At 42.6% G+C, this 23,024-nt stretch overlaps 1 protein-coding gene across 6 annotated transcripts in view; it reads left to right on the top strand.

Moving 5' to 3' along the window:
- ANO6 (anoctamin 6) overlaps window positions 1-23,024 on the top strand; it is a 182,486-nt gene that overhangs the window by 17,204 nt on the left and 142,258 nt on the right. The gene's annotated exons all lie outside the window — the stretch shown is intronic.

Genomic DNA, 23,024 nt, shown 5'->3' with positions numbered 1-23,024 from the left:
AGATACTTCATCCCTCACTCTCACAGATCTTGGGAGACAGACCAGTCCTCGCTTACAGATAGCCCCCCAACCTGAAGCAAATACTCTCCAGCAACCACACAACAAAAAGAAAAGGAGTACTAGTGGCACCTTAGAGACTAACCAATTTATTTGAGCATAAGCTTTTGTGAGCTACAGCTCACTTCATGGGATGCATTCAGTGGAAAATACAGTGAGGAGATTTATATACACAGAGAACATAAAAAAATTAGTGTTATCATACACACTGTAAGGAGAGTGATCACTTAAGATGAGCTATTACCAGCGGGGGGGAGGGGGGAAGAAAACCTTTTGTAGTGATAATCAAGTGATATAATGATATATGGGATAGCTCAGTTTAGCATTGGCCTGCTAAACCCAGGGTTGTGAGTTCAATCCTTGAGGGGGCTGGTTAGGGATCTGGGGCAAAAATTGGGGGATTGGTCCTGCTTTGAACAAGGGGGTTGGACTAGATGACCTCCTGAGGTCCCTTCCAACCCTGATATTCTATGATTCTAAGGTGGGCCATTTCCAGCAGTTAACAGGAACCTCTGAGGAACGGTGGGGGTGCGGGTGGGGAAATAAACATGGGAAAATAGTTTTACTTTGCGTAATGACACATCCACTCCCAGTCTCTATTCAAGCCTAAGTTAATTGTATCCAGTTTGCAAATTAATTCCAATTCAGCAGTCTCTCGTTGGACTCTGTTTTTGAAGTCTTTTTGTTGTAATATTGCGACCTTTAGGTCTGTAATCGAGTGACCAGAGAGATTGAAGTGTTCTCCGACTGGTTTATGAATGTTATAATTCTTGACATCTGATTTGTGTCCATTTATTCTTTTACGTAGAGACTGTCCAGTTTGACCAATGTACATGGCAGAGGGGCATTGCTGGCATATGACGGCATATATCACATTGGTAGATGTGCAGGTGAAAGAGCCTCTGATAGTGTGGCTGATGTGATTAGGCCCTATGATGGTGTCCCCTGAATAGATATGCGGACACAGTTGGCAACGGGCTTTGTTGCAAGGATAGGTTCCTGGGTTAGTGGTTCTGGTGTGTGGTTGCTGGTGAGTATTTGCTTTAGGTTGGGGGGCTGTCTGTATGCCCAAGATTTGTGAGAGTGATGGGTCATCCTTCAGGATAGGTTGTAGATCCTTGATGATGCGTTGGAGAGGTTTTAGTTGGGGGCTGAAGGTGATGGCTAGTGGCGTTCTGTTGTTATCTTTGTTGGGCCTGTCCTGTAGTAGGTGACATCTGGGTACTCTTCTGGCTGTGTCAGTTTGTTTCTTCACTTCTGCGGGTGGATATTGTAGTTATAAGAATGCTTGATAGAGATCTTGTAGGTGTTTGTCTCTGTCTGAGGGGTTGGAGCAAATGCGGTTGTATTGCAGAGCTTGGCTGTAGACGATGGATCGTGTGGTGTGGTCAGGGTGAAAGCTGGAGGCATGTAGGTAGGAGTAGCGGTCAGTAGGTTTCCGGTATAGGGTGGTGTTTATGTGACCATCATTTATTAGCACCGTAGTGTCCAGGAAGTGGATCTCTTGTGTAGACTGGTCCAGGCTGAGGTTGATGGTGGGATGGAAATTGTTGAAATCATGGTGGAATTCCTCAAGGTCTTCTTTTCCAAATGGTCCAAATGATGAAGGTGTCATCAATATAGCGCAAGTAGAGTAGGGGCATTAGGGGTCGAGAGCTGAGGAAGCGTTGTTCTAAGTCAGCCATAAAAATGTTGGCATACTGTGGGGCCATGCGGGTACCCATAGCAGTGCCGCTGATTTGAAGGTATACATTGTCCCCAAATGTGAAATAGTTATGGGCGAGGACAAAGTCACAAAGTTCAGTCACCAGGTTTGCCATGACATTATCGGGGATACTATTCCTGATGGCTTGTAGTCCATCTTTGTGTGGAATGTTGGTGTAGAGGGCTTCTACATCCATAGTGGCGAGGATGGTGTTTTCAGGAAGATCACTGATGGATTGTAATTTCCTCAGGAAGTCAGTGGTGTCTCGAAGATAGCTGGGAGTGCTGGTAGCGTAGGGCCTGAGGAGGGAGTCTACATAGCCAGCCAGTCCTGCTGTCAGGGTGCCAATGCCTGAGATGATGGGGCGTCCAGGATTTCCAGGTTATGGATCTTGGGTAGCAGATAGAATGCCCCAGGTCGGAGTTCCAGGGGTGTGTCTGTGAGGATTTGTTCTTGTGCTTTTTCAGGGAGTTTTTTGAACAAATGCTGTAGTTTCTTTTGGTAACCCTCAGTGGGATCAGAGGGTAATGGCTTGTAGAAAGTGGTGTTGGAGAGCTGCCTAGCAGCCTCTTGTTCGTATTCCGACCTATTCATGATGACGACAGCACCTCTTTTGTCAGTCTTTTTGATTATGATGTCAGAGTTGTTTCTGAGGCTGTGGATGGCATTGTGTTCTGCACGGCTGAGGTTATGGGTCAAGTGATGCTGCTTTTCCACAGTTTCAGCCCGTGCATGTCGGCGGAAGCACTCTATGTAGAAGTCCAGTCTGTTGTTTCGACCTTCAGGAGGAGTCCATCTAGAATCCTTCTTTTTGTAGTGTTGGTAGGAAGGTCTCTGTGGATTAGTATGTTGTTCAGAGGTGTGTTGGAAATATTCCTTGAGTCGGAGACATGAAAAATAGGATTCTAGGTCACCACAGAACTGTATCATGTTCATGGGGGTGGAGGGGCAGAAGGACAGGCCTCGAGATAGGACAGATTCTTCTGCTGGGCTAAGAGTATAGTTGGATAGATTGACAATATTGCTGGGTGGGTTAAGGGAACCATTGCTGTGGCCTTTTGTGGTAAGTAGTAGTTTAGATAGTTTAGTGTCCTTTTTCTTTTGTAGAGAAGCAAAGTGTGTGTTGTAAATGGCTTGTCTAGTTTTTGTAAAGTCCAGCCACGAGGAAGTTTGTGTGGAAGGTTGTTTTTTATGAGAGTATCCAGTTTTGAGAGCTCATTCTTAATCTATCCCTGTTTGCTGTAGAGGATGTTGATCAGGTGGTTCCGCAGTTTCTTTGAGAGCGTGTGACACAAGCTTTCAGCATAGTCTGTATGGTATGTAGATTGTAATGGATTTTTTACCTTCAGTCCTTTTGGTACGATGTCCATCTGTTTGCATTTGGAAAGGAAGATGTCTGTCTGTATCTGTATGAGTTTTTTCATGAAGTTGATAGATTTCCACTCTATACAGCTAAATGCAGTGCCTTGCATAATGACAGGTTTCAGAGTAGCAGCCGTGTTAGTCTGTGGCACCTTAGAGACTAAGAGTACTAGTGGCACCTTAAAGACTAACCAATTTATTTGAGCATAAGCTTTCGTGAGCTACAGCTCACTTCATCGGATGCATTCCAACAAAACAAACAACATTTTGTTGCATTACAACAAAAACACTAACCCAGGAACCTATTCTTGCAACAAAGCCTGATGCCAACTCTGTTCACATTTATTCAAGTCACAGCATCATAGGACCTAATCACATTAGCCACGCCATCAGGGGCTTGTTCCCCTGCACATCTACCAATGTGATGTATGCCATCATGTGCCAGCAATGTCCTTCTGCCATGTACATTGGCCAAACCTGACAGTCTCTATGCAAAAGAATAAATAAAGACACAAATCTGACATCAGGAATCATAACATTCAAAAACCAGTAGGAGAACACTTCTCTGGCCACTCGGTAAAAGATTTAAGGGTGGCAATTTTGCAACAGAAAAGCTTCAAAAACAGACTCCAATGAGAAACTGCTGAGCTTGAATTAATATGCAAACTAGATACCATTAACTTGGGTTTGAATAGAGATTGGGAGTGGCTGGGTCATTACACATATTGAATCTATTCCCCTATGTTAAGTATCCTCACACCTTCTTGTCAACTGTCTAAATGGGCCATCTTGATTATCACTACAAAAGTTTTTTTTCCTCCTGCTGATAATAGCTCATCTTAATTAATTAGTCTCTTACAGTTTGTATGGCAACTTCCCCCTTCTCTCTGTGTGTGTGTGTGTGTGTGTGTGTGTGTGTGTGTATAATCTTCTTACGATATGTTCCATTCTATGCATCCGATGAAGTGGGCTGTAGCCCACGAAAGCTTATGTCCTAATAAATTTGTTAGTCTCTAAGGTGCCACAAGTACTCCTGTTCTCTTCATTAAGTCTTTCATCTCCATACTGTACTATAATATTCTGTGTACTTTATTGAGAGACAGTTAATCTGAATAAAATCCCTTTCACTGTACCCCCAAAAAGAACTCTAGTCTATAAAAAGATGCTGCACATATGGGCCTTTTGGTATATAAAAAGAGGGGCTGCACTTTTAAAAAAAAAAAAAAATCTCCTCCGTTTGGAAAGACTTAAGATGTAATATGTTTGTTTTACTCTTATTTAAAATATGACCTGGTGGAGTCACAGCTTAATTTTTTTTAAACAATTCCTTAATGCTACTAACATGGTAAGGGAAATGTGTTTCAGGGATAGTGTGACCTAGTCAAACAGAACATCAGAGGTTTTCTTACTCTTATTGGGTTTTGAGAAAAGAGCAAGTTATTCACTCAAGTACAAGATTTTAAGTAAAAAAGCTGGCTACTAGGCATACGTTAGCTGGTAGGGGAAAAAAAAAACCAGAAGACTCTCTTAAAAATTGGAAAAAACAGGAAAATATTGTCTAATTAGAGGGGAAAAAATGTGAAGTTTTCTTAACTTTGGGACCAAATTTGCAAACATTCTCTCACACAGACAGACATTCATAAGATTTGGCAGGAACAAACCGTGAGCCCTAAATATGCAATGTGCATAAAAGAACAAGATATATTTTCAAACAAATATTCCAAGAAACTGAGTACAGAATTCAAATATCTGCCTTCCTCGAGACCTGATGATTTAAGAAAGATGGGTATAATTTTATAAATAGATATCTCATAGGCATCAAAGTCTAACCAAGCAGTCATTTGCAATTACAATTTGGCTGATCATTTCGGTTCTCATTAAAATCTAGTTTCACAGGTGCCTGGAGATTTGGCATTGGTGACGCACACTTAGACACGGGTTCAAGAATAGCTCCCTGAGCTGCCATAACTCAGGTGCGTTTGGAAATGGTGCTGTTCGGCTCTGGGGCAGATAACACTTGGAGGAAGCAGCTTGCCAAACACTTCACCGAAAGGCTAACCATTTTTGCAGCCCCTCTAGAAGTTGTGACAATAGTGACACATACAATATATCTGTTTTTTAATTAGGCAAGGTTCTGGGCATCCTCTTGATTATGATAGACAGGCTATAGTACATATACACACCAAATGACAAACGGTTCTTGCTGCTGTTTACTTGTTTCCTTTGCAACCCTCAAAACAGAATTGTTGTGATTTTTTGTGCTAGGCTATTTCAGATCTCAATAACTAACATCACCTTAGAAATTTCCCAGAAAAGCACATTGGAAAAAGCAATCACAACCTATGTAATTTAACATGAGTTGCACATTGTTTCTAATATCTTGTTGTTCATTAATGTCTAGAAATATTGCTTGCTCCCCTCATATGGGGCACGATCCAGGGTAGGCGTTGTTATGCTTACAGGATTGTCAGTAGGGTTTGAATCTAGGGTCTTCAGACCAAAATCCAGACCTTTAAGGCTTGATCTAAAGGAGTAATTCCACTAACTGGCAGTAGCAGCTGGCTGTTATCTTCTGTGTACTTGCCACTACAGAAGGACACACTACACATTTTACAAGCTTATTACACAAACACTTAGCTATAAATAACTTCACTTACTGATACAATCAATCCTGGAAACAGAACTAACTGCATGAGTAAATGTATTCATGTGTATGTTTACTGGACCAGCTACCATGAATGTTGTTCATAGTACTCTCTTCCATGGCTTATCTTCCAAAGCGTAAGCTATTTGAGATTTAGGAATGGACAAAAGTATCATTGTTAATCTCTGAGTATGCACAGTCTGCCCAGCCATTTAATAGCATCATCATCAGTCAGATGAAGAGCCGGTAGCCTGCCATCGAAGTAAGTCAGCGGGCACTCGTCAAAGATATGCGACATAGTCCGAAGTTGACTGTATCTACACGCAGGTCCCATTCAAAGAGATTGTTAATGATGGTATCACGTGGACCTGTCAATTGTGCCCTGGTCTCCCTCAAAGTTTCTAGAATTATGGCTGCTTTCTTTGAACGGAGAAAGAGTTAAATTATGTTTTGGGCAGGGTGGATTTGATTTAAATAACTAGTCAGGAAGACTCAATTTAATCATGGATTTCTACATAAAAGTGCATTTTTGTTGGTTGGTATAACCTTAATCCATATTCTTCACAACTCAGAGATAGATGTAGGTTTCATTTTTACAAGGTACACACTATAAATTTTTAACGTGATTTATTTTGAAAACTTTTCAGATTAGTTTTACAGCTATATCAGAAAATAAATGATTGTTTGTTATTTCATTTACCAAAGGTAATTGAAGCAGATGTTTATGAAGTCACTGGGAGATGAACTATCTCCAATTCAACAGGTTAATCATTAATATTTGGAGGATTTTCTTGCTAGGCTGTATTAGGAGGAGAACATCACCAGTCAGATATTTAAATTGTTTTATTTAACTAAAACAACAACGTTATGGATTCTGGATTTTTTTCTTCAACAGCAAACATATAATTTAATAAAACAAGCATATGATTTTTTGAATTTAGTTAAACATTCAAGTTTTTTAAAATCAGGTTTGTTTTTGTTAAAATTGTTTTTAAGTAAAATAGTTTAATGAATTTAAAAAAAAAACAACAAAAAAACCCAACTGTCAGCCAGGTCAACATGAGAAACTTAAAATATTGGCTTAGGCAGCTAACTCAGTTGTCTTAACCTTCATTTTCCTGTTTGTTCATAATCTGGAAAAGAAAAACAAGCTTTCCTGCTTTTTCAGATCCCAAACGATTTCTCAATTTAGAATGAATTAGTCTAAAGTATTTTCTTTCTACACCAGTAGAAGAAGCTACTGCTGTTAAAAGTGAGATTATCACTTCAACAATCTCTGAATCCAAGTGCTTAAGTGACTCCCATCCGTTCACTGATGTGACTTTCTTTAAAACATCAGCAAACATATATTTCTTGACTAGTTCACCCTTAGCTCTGAACTTTATTATAGTTGGCATTATGGAGGGATGATTGCTGGATGCTCATGTCATAGCCAACTCCTCTTCTTCAGCAGTTCAAGGTTTGACCCTAATACCAAGTATTGAGAATATTTGCTAGAAAATGAGCTGGAGATAGTACTTGTCCCATTCATTTTTTTTTTTTTTTTAATGCTTGTAATTTAACTCTGTCTTTGCATATTTCTCTTTTTAAGATCTCACTTGGTTCCTTCCAAATTTCAACAGCGTCAGTAATAAAACAGCTATTTTCCTGCATTTTGTTCGAGGCTACAAGAAATAGGCTTCAGGGTACTCAGCATGTGTTCAACATTTCTCTTAAGCCCAATGTTGAGAACTTTGGCTGTGACAGTGCCATCTATTTTTTCACAGTTTTGTTCACAAACTGTCATTGGATTAGGCCAGTTCTTGATATAGTGCTCAAAAGAGTCCACTACTGCGTTCCATCCACATCTTGTGGGAGAATTAGCATGGTTCCTCCCACTTTTTTCAGAGCAGCTGCTGCAAAGTGGTTGTTACAGAAGTATTTTTGCAATTTCAACAACATTAGCCTTTATTTTCTGGAACACTGAAGTCTTTGGCTAGAAGGTGCACGAAATGAGCACTGCAACCATATGTTATTAGCTTGGGACTCTCTTCTAAATTTCTTCTCATCTTGGATACATTTGCAGCATTGTCTGTGACCAAGCTGCGTATTACACATGTGAATTTTTTTTTTTTCACAGCTTGTTATAGCTTTTACTGCTACTTCTTGTAAGTATTCTGCTGTGTGTGCATTTCCTGATGTGTCAATTGTTTCTGTAGGGAAGACATCCCCTTCTTCTGTTGTCACACAAGCACATACAACAGGATCATTGTGGACATTGCTCCACCCATCAAGACTCAGGTTAACAATTTTACCCTCTAGACCTTTTGCACACTGCTCAATTTCTCTTTCATACACTTTATCCAGCAATTTGCCTGTGACATCTGCTCTGTTGGGTGGACTGTATCCTGATCTTAATGACTGAACCATGTTAATGAAGTGTGGGGTTCTCAATCATACAGAAAGGAGAGGTTGTTGCATAAACAAACTGGGCAATTTTTTCATCAATTACCTTTTTTTGTAATCTGCTGTTTCTAATCACAAGCTTATCTGTGGTTGTTTCTGGATGATGGAGATTTTTTTTTCTTAGTGCTACATGTGATATACTGTGGCTATGTGACCTATATGATGTGACTGAAACACTATCATTGGCAGATAACTCTGAAACTATAGAAAATGATGGTGATCTTGAAGGTGGATAGTCTTCAGAATCCTGTATGTTGAGAATGGCTTCTCCTAAACAAAATAAGTCAAGGCAGTTATTTAATTATTATTACCATACTGCTCATTTAGTATTACTCATTGCATTCACTGACACTCAGTACTACTTTCAAGGTGAAATTGTAAAAGGAAGATCTGCCTATTTCAGCTATTTATAGTTTTATCACAACTGCATCTAAAATGATAGTACCATAGAGTAACAACTATATTTTTTTGCTCAAACATGAGAATTGAAGAGTAGTCCAGAAGGAAGACAGGCAGTCCTTAAGAAAGGAAGTATGAAATAAAAAAGTTTACCAACCTGAAGATCCTGCATGTTCAGACATGTTCCTTTCATCATCTTCAGTGCAGCTTCTTCCTGAAAAGGAATACTTCTCATGATGTTGTTTCATTCGGGCAACCAGGCCTTGCATTTCTTTGTTGCACTGTTTGCATTTTGCAAGCATGCCTGTCTTACCCACAGGTAGAGGAACCTCATTAAAGTATTCCCAAACTGGGTCTCTTTTACGGCCTGCTGCCATTATAGGTTTCCCTGCTAGTGAGAGAATGGCATGGTAGATCTCAAATCAACTAAGGCTACCCTCAGAAAGACCTCAAGACTTCTGGAATATGCTGCTCAAACAGTTTCACTTTTGTTTCTACTGCCTGTCCCTCCCTTCTCACATTTATCTCCAGACTTCTTCTCCTTGTCCAGATCTATTCTACCCCCAACAATCTTCTGTTCATTGAACTTTTTGAAACTTTGCACTTTTAGAGAGAGGTAAGGGGTTGACTGTGTACACAAATTTGCAGAGGGACAATAGGCTCGAGGTCTGTTGTTAGCTTTTCCTGAGGCAGTAATTAAGGAGTGGTCAGTGCATTATTCTGACCAACAGTTTTGCCCAAGCTCCTTACTCACTCCCCTCACTCCCAACTGTGCTCCTGGGCAGTGGTTCTCAAACAGGGGTGCATGTACCCTCAGGGTACTCAGAGGTCTTCCAGGGGTTACATCAGCTCATCTAGATATTTGCCTAGTTTTACAACAGACTACATAAAAAGCACAAGTGAAGTAAGTAGAACCTAAAATTTCATACAATGACTTGTTTATACTGCTCTATATACAGTACACTGAAATGTAAGTACAATATTTATATTCCAGTTGATTTATTATATGGTAAAATGAGAACGTAAGTAATTTTTCAGTAATAATGTGGTGGGACCCTTTTGTATTTTTAATGTCTGATTTTGAAGCAAGTCGTTTTTAAGTGAGGTGAAATTTGGGCATATGCAAGACAAATCAGACTCCTGAAAGGGATACAGTAGTCTGGAAAGGTTGAGAGACACTCTCCTGGGTATGGGCAAGGAAGAACCTTCCAGTTGTACAAAAAGAGATAATGGGACAAGAAACTAAAATACTTTAACCACTCTAATGAAAAGACAGTGAAAGTGCATAATATGAAACTATAACAATATCAAATACTACCTCATAGATTCATAGATTCATAGATATTTAGGTCAGAAGGGACCATTATGATCATCTAGTCTGACCTCCTGCACAATGCAGGCCACAGAATTTCACCCACCACTCCTAAAAAAGACCTCACACCTATATCTGTGCTATTGAAGTCCTCAAATTGTAGTTTGAAGACCTCAAGGAGCAGAGAATCCTCCAGCAAGTGACCCGTGCCCCATGCTACAGAGGAAGGCGAAAAACCTCCAGGGCCTTCCAATCTGCCCTGGAGGAAAATTCCTTCCCGACCCCAAATATGGCGGTCAGCTAAACCCTGAGCATATGGGCAAGATTCATCAGCCAGGTACTACAGAAAATTCTTTCCCGGGTAACTTGGATCTTACCCCATCTAAAAACCCATCACAGGCCATTGGGCCTATTTACCATGAATATTTAATTACCAAAACCATGTTATCCCATCATACCATCTCCTCCAAAAACTTATCGAGTTTAATCTTAAAGCAAGATAGATCTTTTGCCCCCACTACTTCCCTCGGAAGGCTATTCCAAAACTTCACTCCTCTGATGGTTAGAAACCTTCGTCTAATTTCTAATCTAAATTTCCTAGTGGCCAGTTTATATCCATTTGTTCTTGTGTCCACATTGGTACTGAGTTTAAATAATTCCTCTCCCTCTCTGGTATTTATCCCTCTGATATATTTATAGAGAGCAATCATATCTCCCCTCAACCTTCTTTTAGTTAGGCTAAACAAGCCAAGCTCCCTGAGTCTCCTTTCATAAGACAAGTTTTCCATTCCTCGGATCATCCTAGTAGCCCTTCTCTGTACCTGTTCCAGTTTGAATTCATCCTTCTTAAACATGGGAGACCAGAACTGCACACAGTATTCCAGGTGAGGTCTCACCAGTGCCTTATATAACGGTACTAAAACCTCCTTATCCCTACTGGAAATACCTCTCCTGATGCATCCAAAGACGACATTAGCTTTTTTCACAGCCATATCACATTGGCAGCTCATAGTCATCCTATGATCAACCAATACTCCAAGGTCCTTTTCCTCCTCCATTACTTCTAGTTGATGCGTCCCTAGCTTATAACTAAAATTCTTGTTATTAATCCCTAAATGCATGACCTTACACTTCTCACTATTAAATTTCATCCTATTCCTATTACTCCAGTTTACAAGGTCATCCAGATCCTCCTGTAGGGTATCCCTGTCCTTCTCTAAATTAGCAATACCTCCCAGCTTTGTATCATCTGCAGACTTTATTAGCACACTCCCACTTTTTGTGCCCAGGTCAGTAATAAAAAGATTAAATAAGATTGGTCCCAAAACTGATCCTTGAGGAACTCCACTGGTAATCTCCCTCCAACTTGACAGTTCACCTTTCAGTAGGACCCGTTGTAGTCTCCCCTTTAACCAATTCCCTATCCACCTTTCAATTTTCCTATTGATGCCCATCTTATCCAATTTAACTAATAATTCCCCATGTGGCACAGTATCAAACGCCTTACTAAAATCTAAGTAAATTAGATCCACTGCGTTTCCTTTATCTAAAAAATCTGTTACTCTCTCAAAGAAGGAGATCAGGTTGGTTTGGCACGATCTACCTTTTGTAAAACCATGTTGTATTTTGTCCCATTTACCGTTGACTTCAATGTCCTTAACTACCTTCTCCTTCAAAATTTTTTCCAAGACCTTGCATACTACAGATGTCAAACTAACAGGCCTATAATTACTTGGATCACTTTTTTTCCCTTTCTTAAAAATAGGAACTATGTTAGCAATTCTCCAATCATACGGTACAACCCCTGAGTTTACAGATTCATTAAAAATTCTTGCTAATGGGCTTGCAATTTCTTGTGCCAATTCTTTTAATATTCTTGGATGAAGATTATCTGGGCCCCCCGATTTAGTCCCATTAAGCTGTTTGAGTTTCGCTTCTACCTCAGATATGGTGATGTCTACCTCCATATCCTCATTCCCATTTATCATGCTACCATTATCCCTAAGATCCTCTTTAGTCTTATTAAAGACTGAGGCAAAGTATTTGTTTAGATATTGGGCCATGCCTAGATTATCCTTGACCTCCACTCCATCCTCAGTTTTTAGCGGTCCCACTTCTTCTTTCTTTGTTTTCTTCCTATTTATATGACTATAGAACCTTTTACTATTGGTTTTAATTCCCTTTGCAAGGTCCAACTCTACTTGACTTTTAGCCTGTCTCACTTTATCCCTACATATTCTGACCTCAATAAGGTAGCTTTCCTTACTGATCCCTCCCTTCTTCCACTCCCTATATGCTTTCTGCTTTTTCTTAATTACCTCTCTAAGATGCTTGCTCATCCAGCTTGGTCTACAACTCCTGCCTATGAATTTTTTCCCCTTTCTTGGGATGCAGGCTTCCGATAGCTTCTGCAGCTTTAATTTAAAATAATCCCAGGCCTCCTCTACCTTTAAACCCATAAATTCTTCAGTCCAATCCACTTCACTAACTAATTTCCTTAATTTTTGAAAGTCAGCCCTTTTGAAATCAGAAACCCTAGTTGCAGATTTATTTTTGTTAATCCTTCCATTCAGTTTGAACTGAATTAGCTCATGATCACTTGAGCCAAGATTATCCCCTACAACCATTTCCTCTATGAGGTCCTCATTACTCACCAAGACCAAATCTAAAATGGCATCCCCTCTAGTCGGTTCAGCAACTACTTGCTGAAGGAATCCATCAGCTATCGCATCTAGGAAAATCTGAGCCCTATTATTATTACTAGCACTCGTCCTCCAGTCTATATCTGGGAAGTTAAAGTCTCCCATGATCACACAGTTTCCATTAGTATTTACTTTATTAAAAACATTAAAAAGGGCTCTATCCATATCCAAATTAGATCCCGGCGGTCTATAGCACACCCCAAGCACTATCCCAGGGGAGGCTCTAATAGTTTTCTTCCCCAATTTAATTGTTGCCCAGACAGACTCAGTCATATCCATTTCATCGCTTCTTATTTCTTTACATTCTATCTCATCATTGATATACAATGCTACTCCACCACCTTTACCTTTATTTCGGTCTTTCCTAAACAGCACATACCCTTCAATACCTGTAGCCCAGTCATGACTACTATTCCACCAGGTCTCTGTTATACCTATAATATCTGGTTTCACTTCCTGCACCAGTAACTCTAGTTCCTCCATTTTGTTACCTAGGCTCCTTGCATTAGTGTACAAACATCTTAATTTTTGCTGTTTGGCCTCACTCACATTCTGTACCCTATTAGGCACGGTTATTTTACTACCAGTATAACCTATTAGACTTGTATCTACACTGCCCTTCCTCCTACCTACAGCTGTATCCACTCTTACTTCATTTTCTTTCCACTCTATGCTAAATTCTGGCGTGGAGATTACCTGGACATCTCCCAACCATCTCCCCCAAATTCCTAGTTTAAAGCTCTCTTAATCAGTTGTGCCAGCCTCCATCCTAGAAGTCTATTTCCTTCCCTACTCAGTTGGTTTTAAGAATTTAAGACAACTTTCAGCCCAATGTTTGAATGAAGAAATTCCTCAAAATGAAGTTTACATTGGAAATTTAGACAGAACCCCAAATATATTGGCTCAAAAGGTTTTGTTTATAAATCTAATCATAGTCAAACTAAGAGAAAAAGGACATTTGTTGTACGTCTGGCTGCCATGCTGCTTTCTCAGGGCTTATGTGTATGGCCCTACCAAATTCACAGCTGTGAAAAACAGGTCACTGACTGTCAAATCAGACCCCCCAACACACCCTTGTGAAATCTAGCTGTTGGGAGGAAGGGGTGGAGGTGGGCTGGGGGTGACCCAGCCGGGGGCTCCTGCCATTCCCCCAGCCGCTAGTTCCCTCCAGGCTCGGGAGGGATGGGACTTGCTCTTCCCCTACACAACTGCTCTCGGGGGGGATCAGACCCACCTCCAGGTACTTCTCCTGGCTGCAGCCACAGGAGGTTGCCGGAGGTGGAGGTAGGACTGATCTGCCCCGTGCCACTGGGAGTGCCCTGCAGCAGGGGGACATACCCAGAGGGGGGTCTGATCTCCCCCCGGCTCCTCGAGAGCAGCAGTGCACGGGGAAGAGCAGGTCCTGTCCCTCCCCAGCCTGGCCAGGACTAGTAGCTAGGAGCTCCCAGCAGCAGGGGGGAGATCAGACCCGGCTCCGCCTTCAGGAACCTCCTGCAACTGCAGGAAGCTCCAGGGCTGCTACCTTCAGAGCCCAGCTCTGAAGAAAGTGCAGAAGTGAGGGTCGCAATCCCATGAGCCATATGAAAATGTGAAACTGACTAATTTCCAAATCCTATGGCTGTGAAATTGACCAGAATGTAATGAAATTGTTAGGGCTCTACTTGTGTGGCTTTGCACAGGCTTCCGAACACATTTTTTTCAAGTCATGCTTTTTGTTTGCAAACTCCTTGCTTTTGAAAGAAGTAAGCAAAATATTTGTTAGATTAATTTACTGGGCCCTATTTTGCTATCAGTTTAATCAGAACTCTCTCTTGAAATCAGTCTGTAACCAAGCTGCAATCCATGTGTTACAAATTTGGAAATAAGAGAGATGTTCTCATTCAACTATAAGTTGTTGGGCTTGATGCAGGAATTACCAAGTGAGATTCTATAACATGGTACACAGGAAGTCAGACTGGATGATTATAATAACCTCTTCTGTTATTAAAAATATCTGAGTCAGCGTCACGCCCTTCAGCTAGTTGTTTTTTTTTTCTCCCCCAAAATGCAATAGTATGCATTGACCTCACTTTTTGGTGTTCTGCTTGAAAATATCTAATGGTGTGATATGACCAATATCAGGAATTTCAGCTGGTTTTCTGCCCCTGATGTTTTATCAGTATTTCTTTAGCTGAAACTTGTAGTAATATGTGTAAATAAAAGACCGTCTTACTTAGATGAGAAACAATTCTGTAGAGCCTGGAGCTGGAAAGTGTGGTTTTTAACAACCTACCCACTTCCACAGTTTTTAATGAATGGATTATAATAGAAACAGTAATAACTTTGGAAAGAAAAGCATTTTTGCTTTCTCAGGGACATAGTTATTTGAACATCTCCCTAACACTTGATGAAAAGATCAAACCCAACATATTTCAGATCGTTGATTTTATACTATTAACTAATAGTTTCATAACACCCACAATATGTATCTTATTTTCAGTCAAAGTAAAATTGAATCCAGAGCAAAGCTGGCTTGTCTCATTTTGTATTTTGTTTGTTTGTTTTCATAGTACGGCACTGTGATTTAATTTGGTCCATCCTAACTTTGCAACCTAAAGGATTTCTATCCTCCCTACCTCTTTTGGCTTTCTTAGGGCTGAGTGGCATGCAGAGTCAAAGGCCAGATTTTTTTTCCGCTACCAAGAGTCAGCGTGTGATTCTGGCTACCCTTTCCACACACTCTTCACCCCCCCCCAAGAAACTCTCAAAACATGAATTTTCCACATTTTCATGTTATAAATATTTTAATCAGCTACAGACTCACATTTACTCATGTCCTTTTTACATTAGGTCTTATATTGCCTTCTGATCATCTTCCCGCCCAATCGTGTGGGAGGGTAAAGTTACTGCTGGAGTCTATAAATTGCACCTTTTTACTGTATTTCCTATGTGCTTTGATGTGTCTAAAACTGCCTTACTGGTTCCAGCCCTAGAAGACAGAAGTCAGCCATCTCATCACTATGGAATATGAAACGTGCATGTGTGTTTAGTGTACAAAAGAAGCCTTTTGAGAGGGTTTCTAAGCATGCGTTAGAGCTGTGATACCTAAAGCCTCAGTGGTTCAGGAGCCAAATTAGCGATCAACATTACCCAAAAGAGACACAGTAGTCTAATTCATTGTTTCGTTTACTATAGTTAAAGCTATGATTTTTGTCACGGAAGTTATGGAATCCGTGACTTTCAGAGACCTCTGTGACTTGAGTCCACGGGAGCTGCAGGGTCTCCCCACCTCCTGTGGTGGCTGAGAATTGCAGGGGCCCTAAGCTCCCAGTCACAGTGATCAGCAAGGGTGCCCCAGAGCTCAGAGCCACCATGGGCGTCAGGGGGTGCCCAGGAGCTCAGAGCCACTGTGAGTAGAGGGGGTGCCCCAGAACTCCTGGCTGCCACGAGTGCTCCAGAGCTTGGAGCTGCTGCAAGCAGCAGGGATACCCCAGAGCTCCAAGCCATGTGTGGTGGGGGACCCCACAGCTCTGAGCCGGGGCCCCCAAGGTGCTGTGGGGACCACGCAACTCCCCATTTTGTTGTGCATATTTTTATTAAAAGTTACGGATAGATCACAGGCTTCCATTAATTTTTCTTTATTGCTCGTGACCTGTCCGTGACTTTTACTAAAAATATGTGCAACAAAATCTTAGCCTTAACTATAGTACAGTAACTCCTCGCTTAACGCTGTAGTTATGTTCCTGAAAAATGCGACTTTAAGCGAAACGATGTTAAGCGAATCCAATTTCCCCATAAGAATTAATGTAAATGGCGGGAGGGGTAGGTTCCAGGGAAATATTTTTCACCAGACAAAAGACTATATTATATATATGTATACACACACAGTATAAGTTTTAAACAAACAATTTAATACTGGTACACAGCGATGATGATTGTGAAGTCAGAGGGTGGGATATTTCCCAGGGAGTGCCTTATGGCTAAATGATGAACTAGCAATCAGCTGAGCCCTCAAGGGTTTACCCATTGTTGTTAATGTAGCCTCTTGCTCTACAAGACAGCACGAATGGAGGGAGGGAGGGGAGACAGCATGACACACACACTCTCACACTCACTCTCTCTCTCTCTCTCTCTCTGTGTGTGTGTGTGAGAGATGCGCATTGGCCCTTTAAGTATGCTGACCCCACTCTAAGTACACTGCCTTGTTAAGTAGATCAGCAAGTTGAGACAGAGGCTGCTGCCAGGAAGCTCCCTCCATCCTGAGCCCTGTCGTGTCCCCCCTCCGTCGTCCCGTCCGCCCCGCTCTATGGAGATATGGGGTAAGCGGGATGCAGGGGGGAGGAGGGACACCCTGACATTAGCCCTCCTCTTCCCCTTCTCTTGCTCCACCCCCCCCCCCCCCCCCAACACACACACACAGCAAGAAGGAGGCTCCGGGGAGCAGCTCCAAGGCGGAGGGCAGGAACAGCGCATGGCAGTGGGGGGGAAGGACAGCTGAACTGCCAGCAATTGATAGCCTGCTGGGCATCTGCCATACAGGGAACTTAGGGAAGCGGGGAGCTGATGTGGGCTGCCGGTCCACCCTGGTTTCATGCTCGCACCAGCTAGCCTCCACGGGCTGCTCTTCCTGCAAGCGGTGGACAAAGCAGGCGGCTGCCAAACGACATTGTAAGGGAGCATTGCACAACTTTAAACAAGCATGTTCCCTAATTGATCAGCAACGTAACAATAAAAAACGTTAACCGGGACGACTTTAAGTGAGGAGTTACTGTACTATATAGTCATATTTAAACAGTATGATGGAAAATATTTAGTTTATAAATGACTGATGAAGTGTTATTTTATCAACTCCAAGTTGTTAATAACATAGTAAAAGCATCCTGATTGGTTAATAACTTAGGTTAGCTATTAATTAAATCACATAGTTCTGCAAAGAGCCACAAGAGCCACATTAAAGTGCCACTTGTGGTTCCTGGACCTCAGACTGAGTATCCCTGTGGTAGAGTATCATCAGTGTTGTACACAGCTGTGGGCTAGAGTGTGGCACTTGGATCACATCTGTACATAGAGTCCTTGAGATCCTGCACTGTCCCCAGGAGGAGCACTAGGGATATAGTCTGTGCCAGTACTGTTCCTTGAGCATGAAGTGCAATGTGCTCACCCATTTGGATGGAGCATATTGCTCCTCCTAGTGTACCAGCCTTAATCTATGCGGTGGGGTTGGAAGGCATGATCCTGTCCCTGCCTCTGCCCCACCCTTCTCCAGCTTCAAGGAGCAGGGGCAGGAAGGAGGAAGCCGTCCCTGTGCTCATTCTGTTGTGTGAGACTGTTGTACAGTTGCAGATGGTGAGTTCTTGCTAACTCTGTAGATATGCAAGGCCTGCAATGATTCAGCTCTGTACGTACCTCTGGGGCTGTGTACCCTGTAAATTGAGATTTTGCACTGGAAAAATGAATGTTGCCAGCTGGATGCATTGCAGCTATGTCCTCAACCCTGAGAAAACCATAGTTTTGCTGTTGGGTAGAGGTTGTCCATAGAGGAAGCTCACTCCTCTAAATCTGTTCACAATGAGAATTGTTCACATACAGCAAAGAAAAGAGCACTGAGATGGGCAGGGTAAAACCTGATAGCCTTTCCACGGAAGGCCACATGTGATGTGTCCTGGAATTTTCTTTAGTTGCATAACTTGTCAGTCATGTCTTTATTTATACTGTGCTGACCTTGCAACAGCACATTTGGCCTTGTGACCATAAGACTTATTTGGTGTAATCTCCGCACTTCATGGCTCTCAGAAGGGTTTTGGCATCTCTTGCAGCAGCACAGTTGTTCGCTGATCTGAGGTGACTGTTATGTTACTCTTGTTTTCCATTCTGTATATTAGCTACCTGTAAACTAAATTGGCAGTATTGACTTTTAAAGCCTGTAACATTGTTGGCCCTGGCTGTATTTCAGGCTTGCTCATTTAGCAGATTATTGACTGATCATTGCACTCACACATCACCCAAAGTTTATGGTTTCCACCATTGACTAAGGTCATGAGACGATCAGGCAGAAGGTGGTGTAAAATTCTTTCCCCAGTGACATCCATTGCCTTGGTCCATCCCCACTTTATAAAAGGCCTGCCACTTATCATTCGACTTCCCTTACCTCCCCACTCCTTCAGGGTGGGATTTTGTCTGATCACTCTTGGCCCTGTATTGATTGTTTTATTCACATTTTCCAAATTTGTTTTTGTATGTTATGTCTTGGTTTCTTTTTGTTCTGTTGTACAGTGCACCCAGCACTCTGGCTGTAGGCAAAAATAAATTACCGTTACTGTTATTCTTGGTTGAACACTAATGGAAGGCTGTGAGCACAAGTATATCTTTCCTGTTGGTCCTTCCTTGCCTCCTCCTACCAAAAGGCTACCAAAAGGCAGCTTACATGCACTGTCTTCAAAGCTACAGCTGTTTTGCATTAAGTTATCAAAACATAGCTAGGAACAAGCTGTAGTCATTGAGTTTCATGAATTGTCAACAGGATCCAAAACCTTTTATTAATAGTGACTGTGCAAAGCCAAAAATACAGCTTGGCTTTCTGGAATTAAGTTAAATTTCCATTTAATTAGACTCTTTGTACTGACTTTGAAAACTTAGCAAAGCTGATATGCGAATTGCTAAAGAGTAGTGTCAGTCACTTACCTCGTAATACCTACACTTTAAGATGAACAAACAGTAAGGAGTGTATTTTATAGCTTCTACATGTATTCCACTAACCAAATTGCTTGACTAGGTGTAATTCTAGAGTCTTAACAAAGTTTCCCCTCCCTCAGGAATAATTACTGCTACATCACTTCTGGTCAGGGGCACCTCTAAAATGTTTCAATTTTTGTTTGTTTGTAACTTACTGTTTAATTACATTGTGTGTAGCCAGCAATAATCTTTTCCCCCTATTTAAAGATGCGAGGTGGGTGAGGTAATATCTATTATTGGATCAGACACAAGCCTTTAAACATGTGTAAGCTCAAATGCAGATATCAGTTTAATATAGCTCCCATTGGTTCCTTATTGGCAACAGCTGACACAGTCATACATTACATCCAAATATTAGAGTTGCAAAGTCAAGCACACAGAAGTTAGGAAGTGCCAGAGTTAAGTTAGTCTGTGCTATCTTAATTCAGCCTTCTTTGTGCACATACATTATGATACAGTCTTTAACTATGTAATCATACTGTTTTTTTCCCTACAGGTCTGCTGCCTCATTCAATAAATTAGTAGTTAGTACGGTGTTTTTTACCCTCAAAAAATATGTCCTCCACCTACTTTATTTAACACCCATTATCCAAATCCTGCACTGAATAGTTGTTTCCTCAAGGATTTTTTTTTTAACAGTCCTTTCTTTCTCTAGTACCTGAGGGATTCCCAAAGGGTGAATGTAACTTTGTAATACCCCTGTGAAATCAGATGGCATCATCATCCCCATTTCACAGCTGGGGAACTGAGAGACCGAGGTTTAGGCAAAAATTATCATGTCTAGTGCTTTTGGTTGTCTGACTTGACACCTAGGGCCTGATTTCTCAGAGTACATAATTTTTTTTTATTATTTTATTAGAGCAGTGCTTTGAACAAACTTCAGTTGCGAGTCCTCAGCGCTTCTGCAAATCTGGCCTCAAGTGTCTCACTCTGAATATCTAGAAAACGAGAATCACAATTAATAGCCACCTGGGACAAATGTTATTTAAGTGACTTGCCTAGCACATAGCAATTCTGGCACAGGCAGGGCTAGAATGAGTTCTCCACGGCAGCATTCAAACTGTCCTAACCGTAAAACCATCCTTTCTCTTCCTTTAATCCCCTGCCTCATTCACAATGTTGCCGGCACCCAGTGCCGAGAGGCTGAACAACAGCTTGAGTTGGTTCGTTACCCGGTGTGCTGCACCCAATAATCACAACGGGGTGGAGAAGCAGAAAAGTTTATTTGCAGCTGCAAAAAGGTACAGGGAGAATAAAATCTCAAATCCTGCACAACAGAGCAGGAAGTTACACAGGCTTTTATACATCCTTTTTTCCAGCATACTTGTCCAATAGCAAGCTGCCCCAAGTATCCATATAGCCAGCCAATCCAGTTCCCAGCTAGTTCCCTTGTTCCCTTGTATCATTTGTTAAACTATACATAAAGCTGCTTTATTCAGCATTGTTCTTCCATATCTCCCCTGTTTGGCCTTGCTTAGTTTCAGGCAGTCTGACTCTGCAACATACTGTTGCAGATTCTCAGCATAACTGCTGTGTGTGCCTCCAGGCGGGGGGGCCAAGGACACTTGGGCCAAGTACGCAGAGCTGCTGCGAGTGCCTCCAGGCAGGAGGGGGGGGGCAAGGACACAGGGGCCTAGTGCGAGGGGGCTTCATCGACACTTGTGGTCTTCCATCCCCTCGAGTTACCTAGTGGCCATGCCCCAGTGTCCCCAACAACATCATACTTTCCAGGCAGTGTCCACTGACTCTTCAGATGCCTTTGAGGAGCAGCAGGTGCTGTCGGGGGTTCTCTGCTTGGTGTCCCCCTCCAGATCCCTGATTTTTCAACCTTTGACCTCACTCCTGTTCCTGTTTTTTTCATTTGTTGTCCCCAGTATTTACTTGTGGCCTAGGTTCAGGGGCTTCTCCCCCTTTGTTGAAAGCTTTGGGCAGACTTAGGCCCGCTGTCTCCTGGTAACCACAATAGGTACACACTTTCCAGCTTCTGGCACAAATGAGGCAGGGCCCTACAAACAACGGCCTCTTTCACTACCCAGCCCAGCTTCGTTCCCAAAGCAGGTGCATCCTGCGCACTTCCTTGTTGTGTGGAGCTGCTATTGCTGCCACTCCAGCTGCTGGAGCTGGAGGAGGGTGTGTGGCTGCTCTGCTCATACGACTCTTCCAGGCAGCAGTGGTGGGAGATTGTCTTGACTGCGACTGTTGCTGCAGCTGGCCTCCCCCTCTGCTGCCTGGAGTCTCCTAGTAGCAGCAGCTTTTTGTCAGTGTTGTTGTTTCCCCAGTTCCAGCTTGTAGTGTGGCCTGCCCTCCATTTTGGTGCCCTTTCCCTTTGTTCATTTTGGTGAGGTTTTTGTCTGAGGATCTCCCTTCCCCGTTGTGATTGTTTGGTCTGTTTGTTTGTCCGTCCCCACCCTTATTCCCCTTTTTTGGCCCTGCTCTGCCCTTTCACTTGGGAAGACAGGCTCCCTTGTAATCCCCCTTCCTTTCCCTTTCAGCTTTTACAGCTTCGCCCCAGGAGTGCCCTTCTCTCTGGGGGGAACAGGTCTCCCCTATAGTTGCTCTCCCTATAGGGTGCAAGAACCTGAGCCTCCACCACATTAAGTCTTTCCTTTGGTGGAGGGCACTGGTTATTAACCAACTGGTCCTGTCAATGCTCTAGTACCGGTTCAACACCCTGAGTCCACCCCTAGGTACCCTGGCCAACTCCAGAGGGAAGCCCTGGAGTTTTTTAGGCCAGGGAAGCACTGTCTCTCTGCAGGTCTTCTGAGCCTCCCTCTGGAAGAGGAAGTGCAGGGCCTGGTATGCTTTTGCAGTCTGCTCTATACTTTCCATCTTCAGGCCCTGCAGAGATTTCTGTTTAGTGCTTGTAGTCCTCTGGAACATCCGAGGGCTCTGATATGACCAGCAGCTGTTTTAGCTCCATCTGAGAGGTGGTCTTCAGTTTCTCTGAGATGCTGTTTTGTGTTTTTTTTATCAGGACCTCCTCAGGACCTGAACATTGGTCTCCACAGCCAGGTGCATTGCATGGCTGAGGACTTGCTCACTGAACCTCTATTCCACAGTCCACATCTTGTGGCTCAGCTGGTAGAGGTCTCCTCGGTGCACCAGAGGTTGGTCCTGGCTGGTGTTGCCAAAGTTGGAGACCTCCTGGACAATGGTCAGTGGGAGTGGATGAACCCCGGTACACTCGCCCCATGTATGGGATTGTCCATCCTGTGAGTCCCCCACCATGTGCTCCCGGAGACAAAGGCTGCTCTGTCTCCTGCCTCAGTAGCTTTCCTCAAGTGAGTCCTGCAGCATAGTGGTACCTGCTAACCATCTCCCCAATCCCTCCAGAGGTTGGTGTTGGGCTGCTTTGAACCTCCCATGTGAGCAGACTTCAGTGCACCAGGCTGCCTCCCCTTTTCCATCTCCTGTGTTTTTGGCTGCGGTTTTCCCCACACCTTTTTATTTATGCACTTTCCATACGTTCCGAGGCCTCCTTGTCAACCTCCTCCTCACATTGTCCAAGTTGGCCATACATAAATCAAGGAAGAGGGGGTAGATGGGGATGGGAGAGAGTGTTCCTTGCAGCAGTGATTATGGGGCGTAATTTTGTGCACTTGTCTGCTCATGCCTGTGTACAGAGTTCCATCCCCTAGATCCCTGGGCTCTTTCAAGGAGCAGTGGGTGCTGTCTGGAGTTCTCTGC

The sequence above is a fragment of the Lepidochelys kempii genome, chromosome 1, assembly GCF_965140265.1.
Source record: "Lepidochelys kempii isolate rLepKem1 chromosome 1, rLepKem1.hap2, whole genome shotgun sequence".
In the NCBI taxonomy this organism is placed as follows: Eukaryota; Metazoa; Chordata; order Testudines; family Cheloniidae; genus Lepidochelys; species Lepidochelys kempii.
Note: the sequence above shows the minus strand (reverse complement) of the source record. Positions and strands in the feature narration are given on the sequence as shown.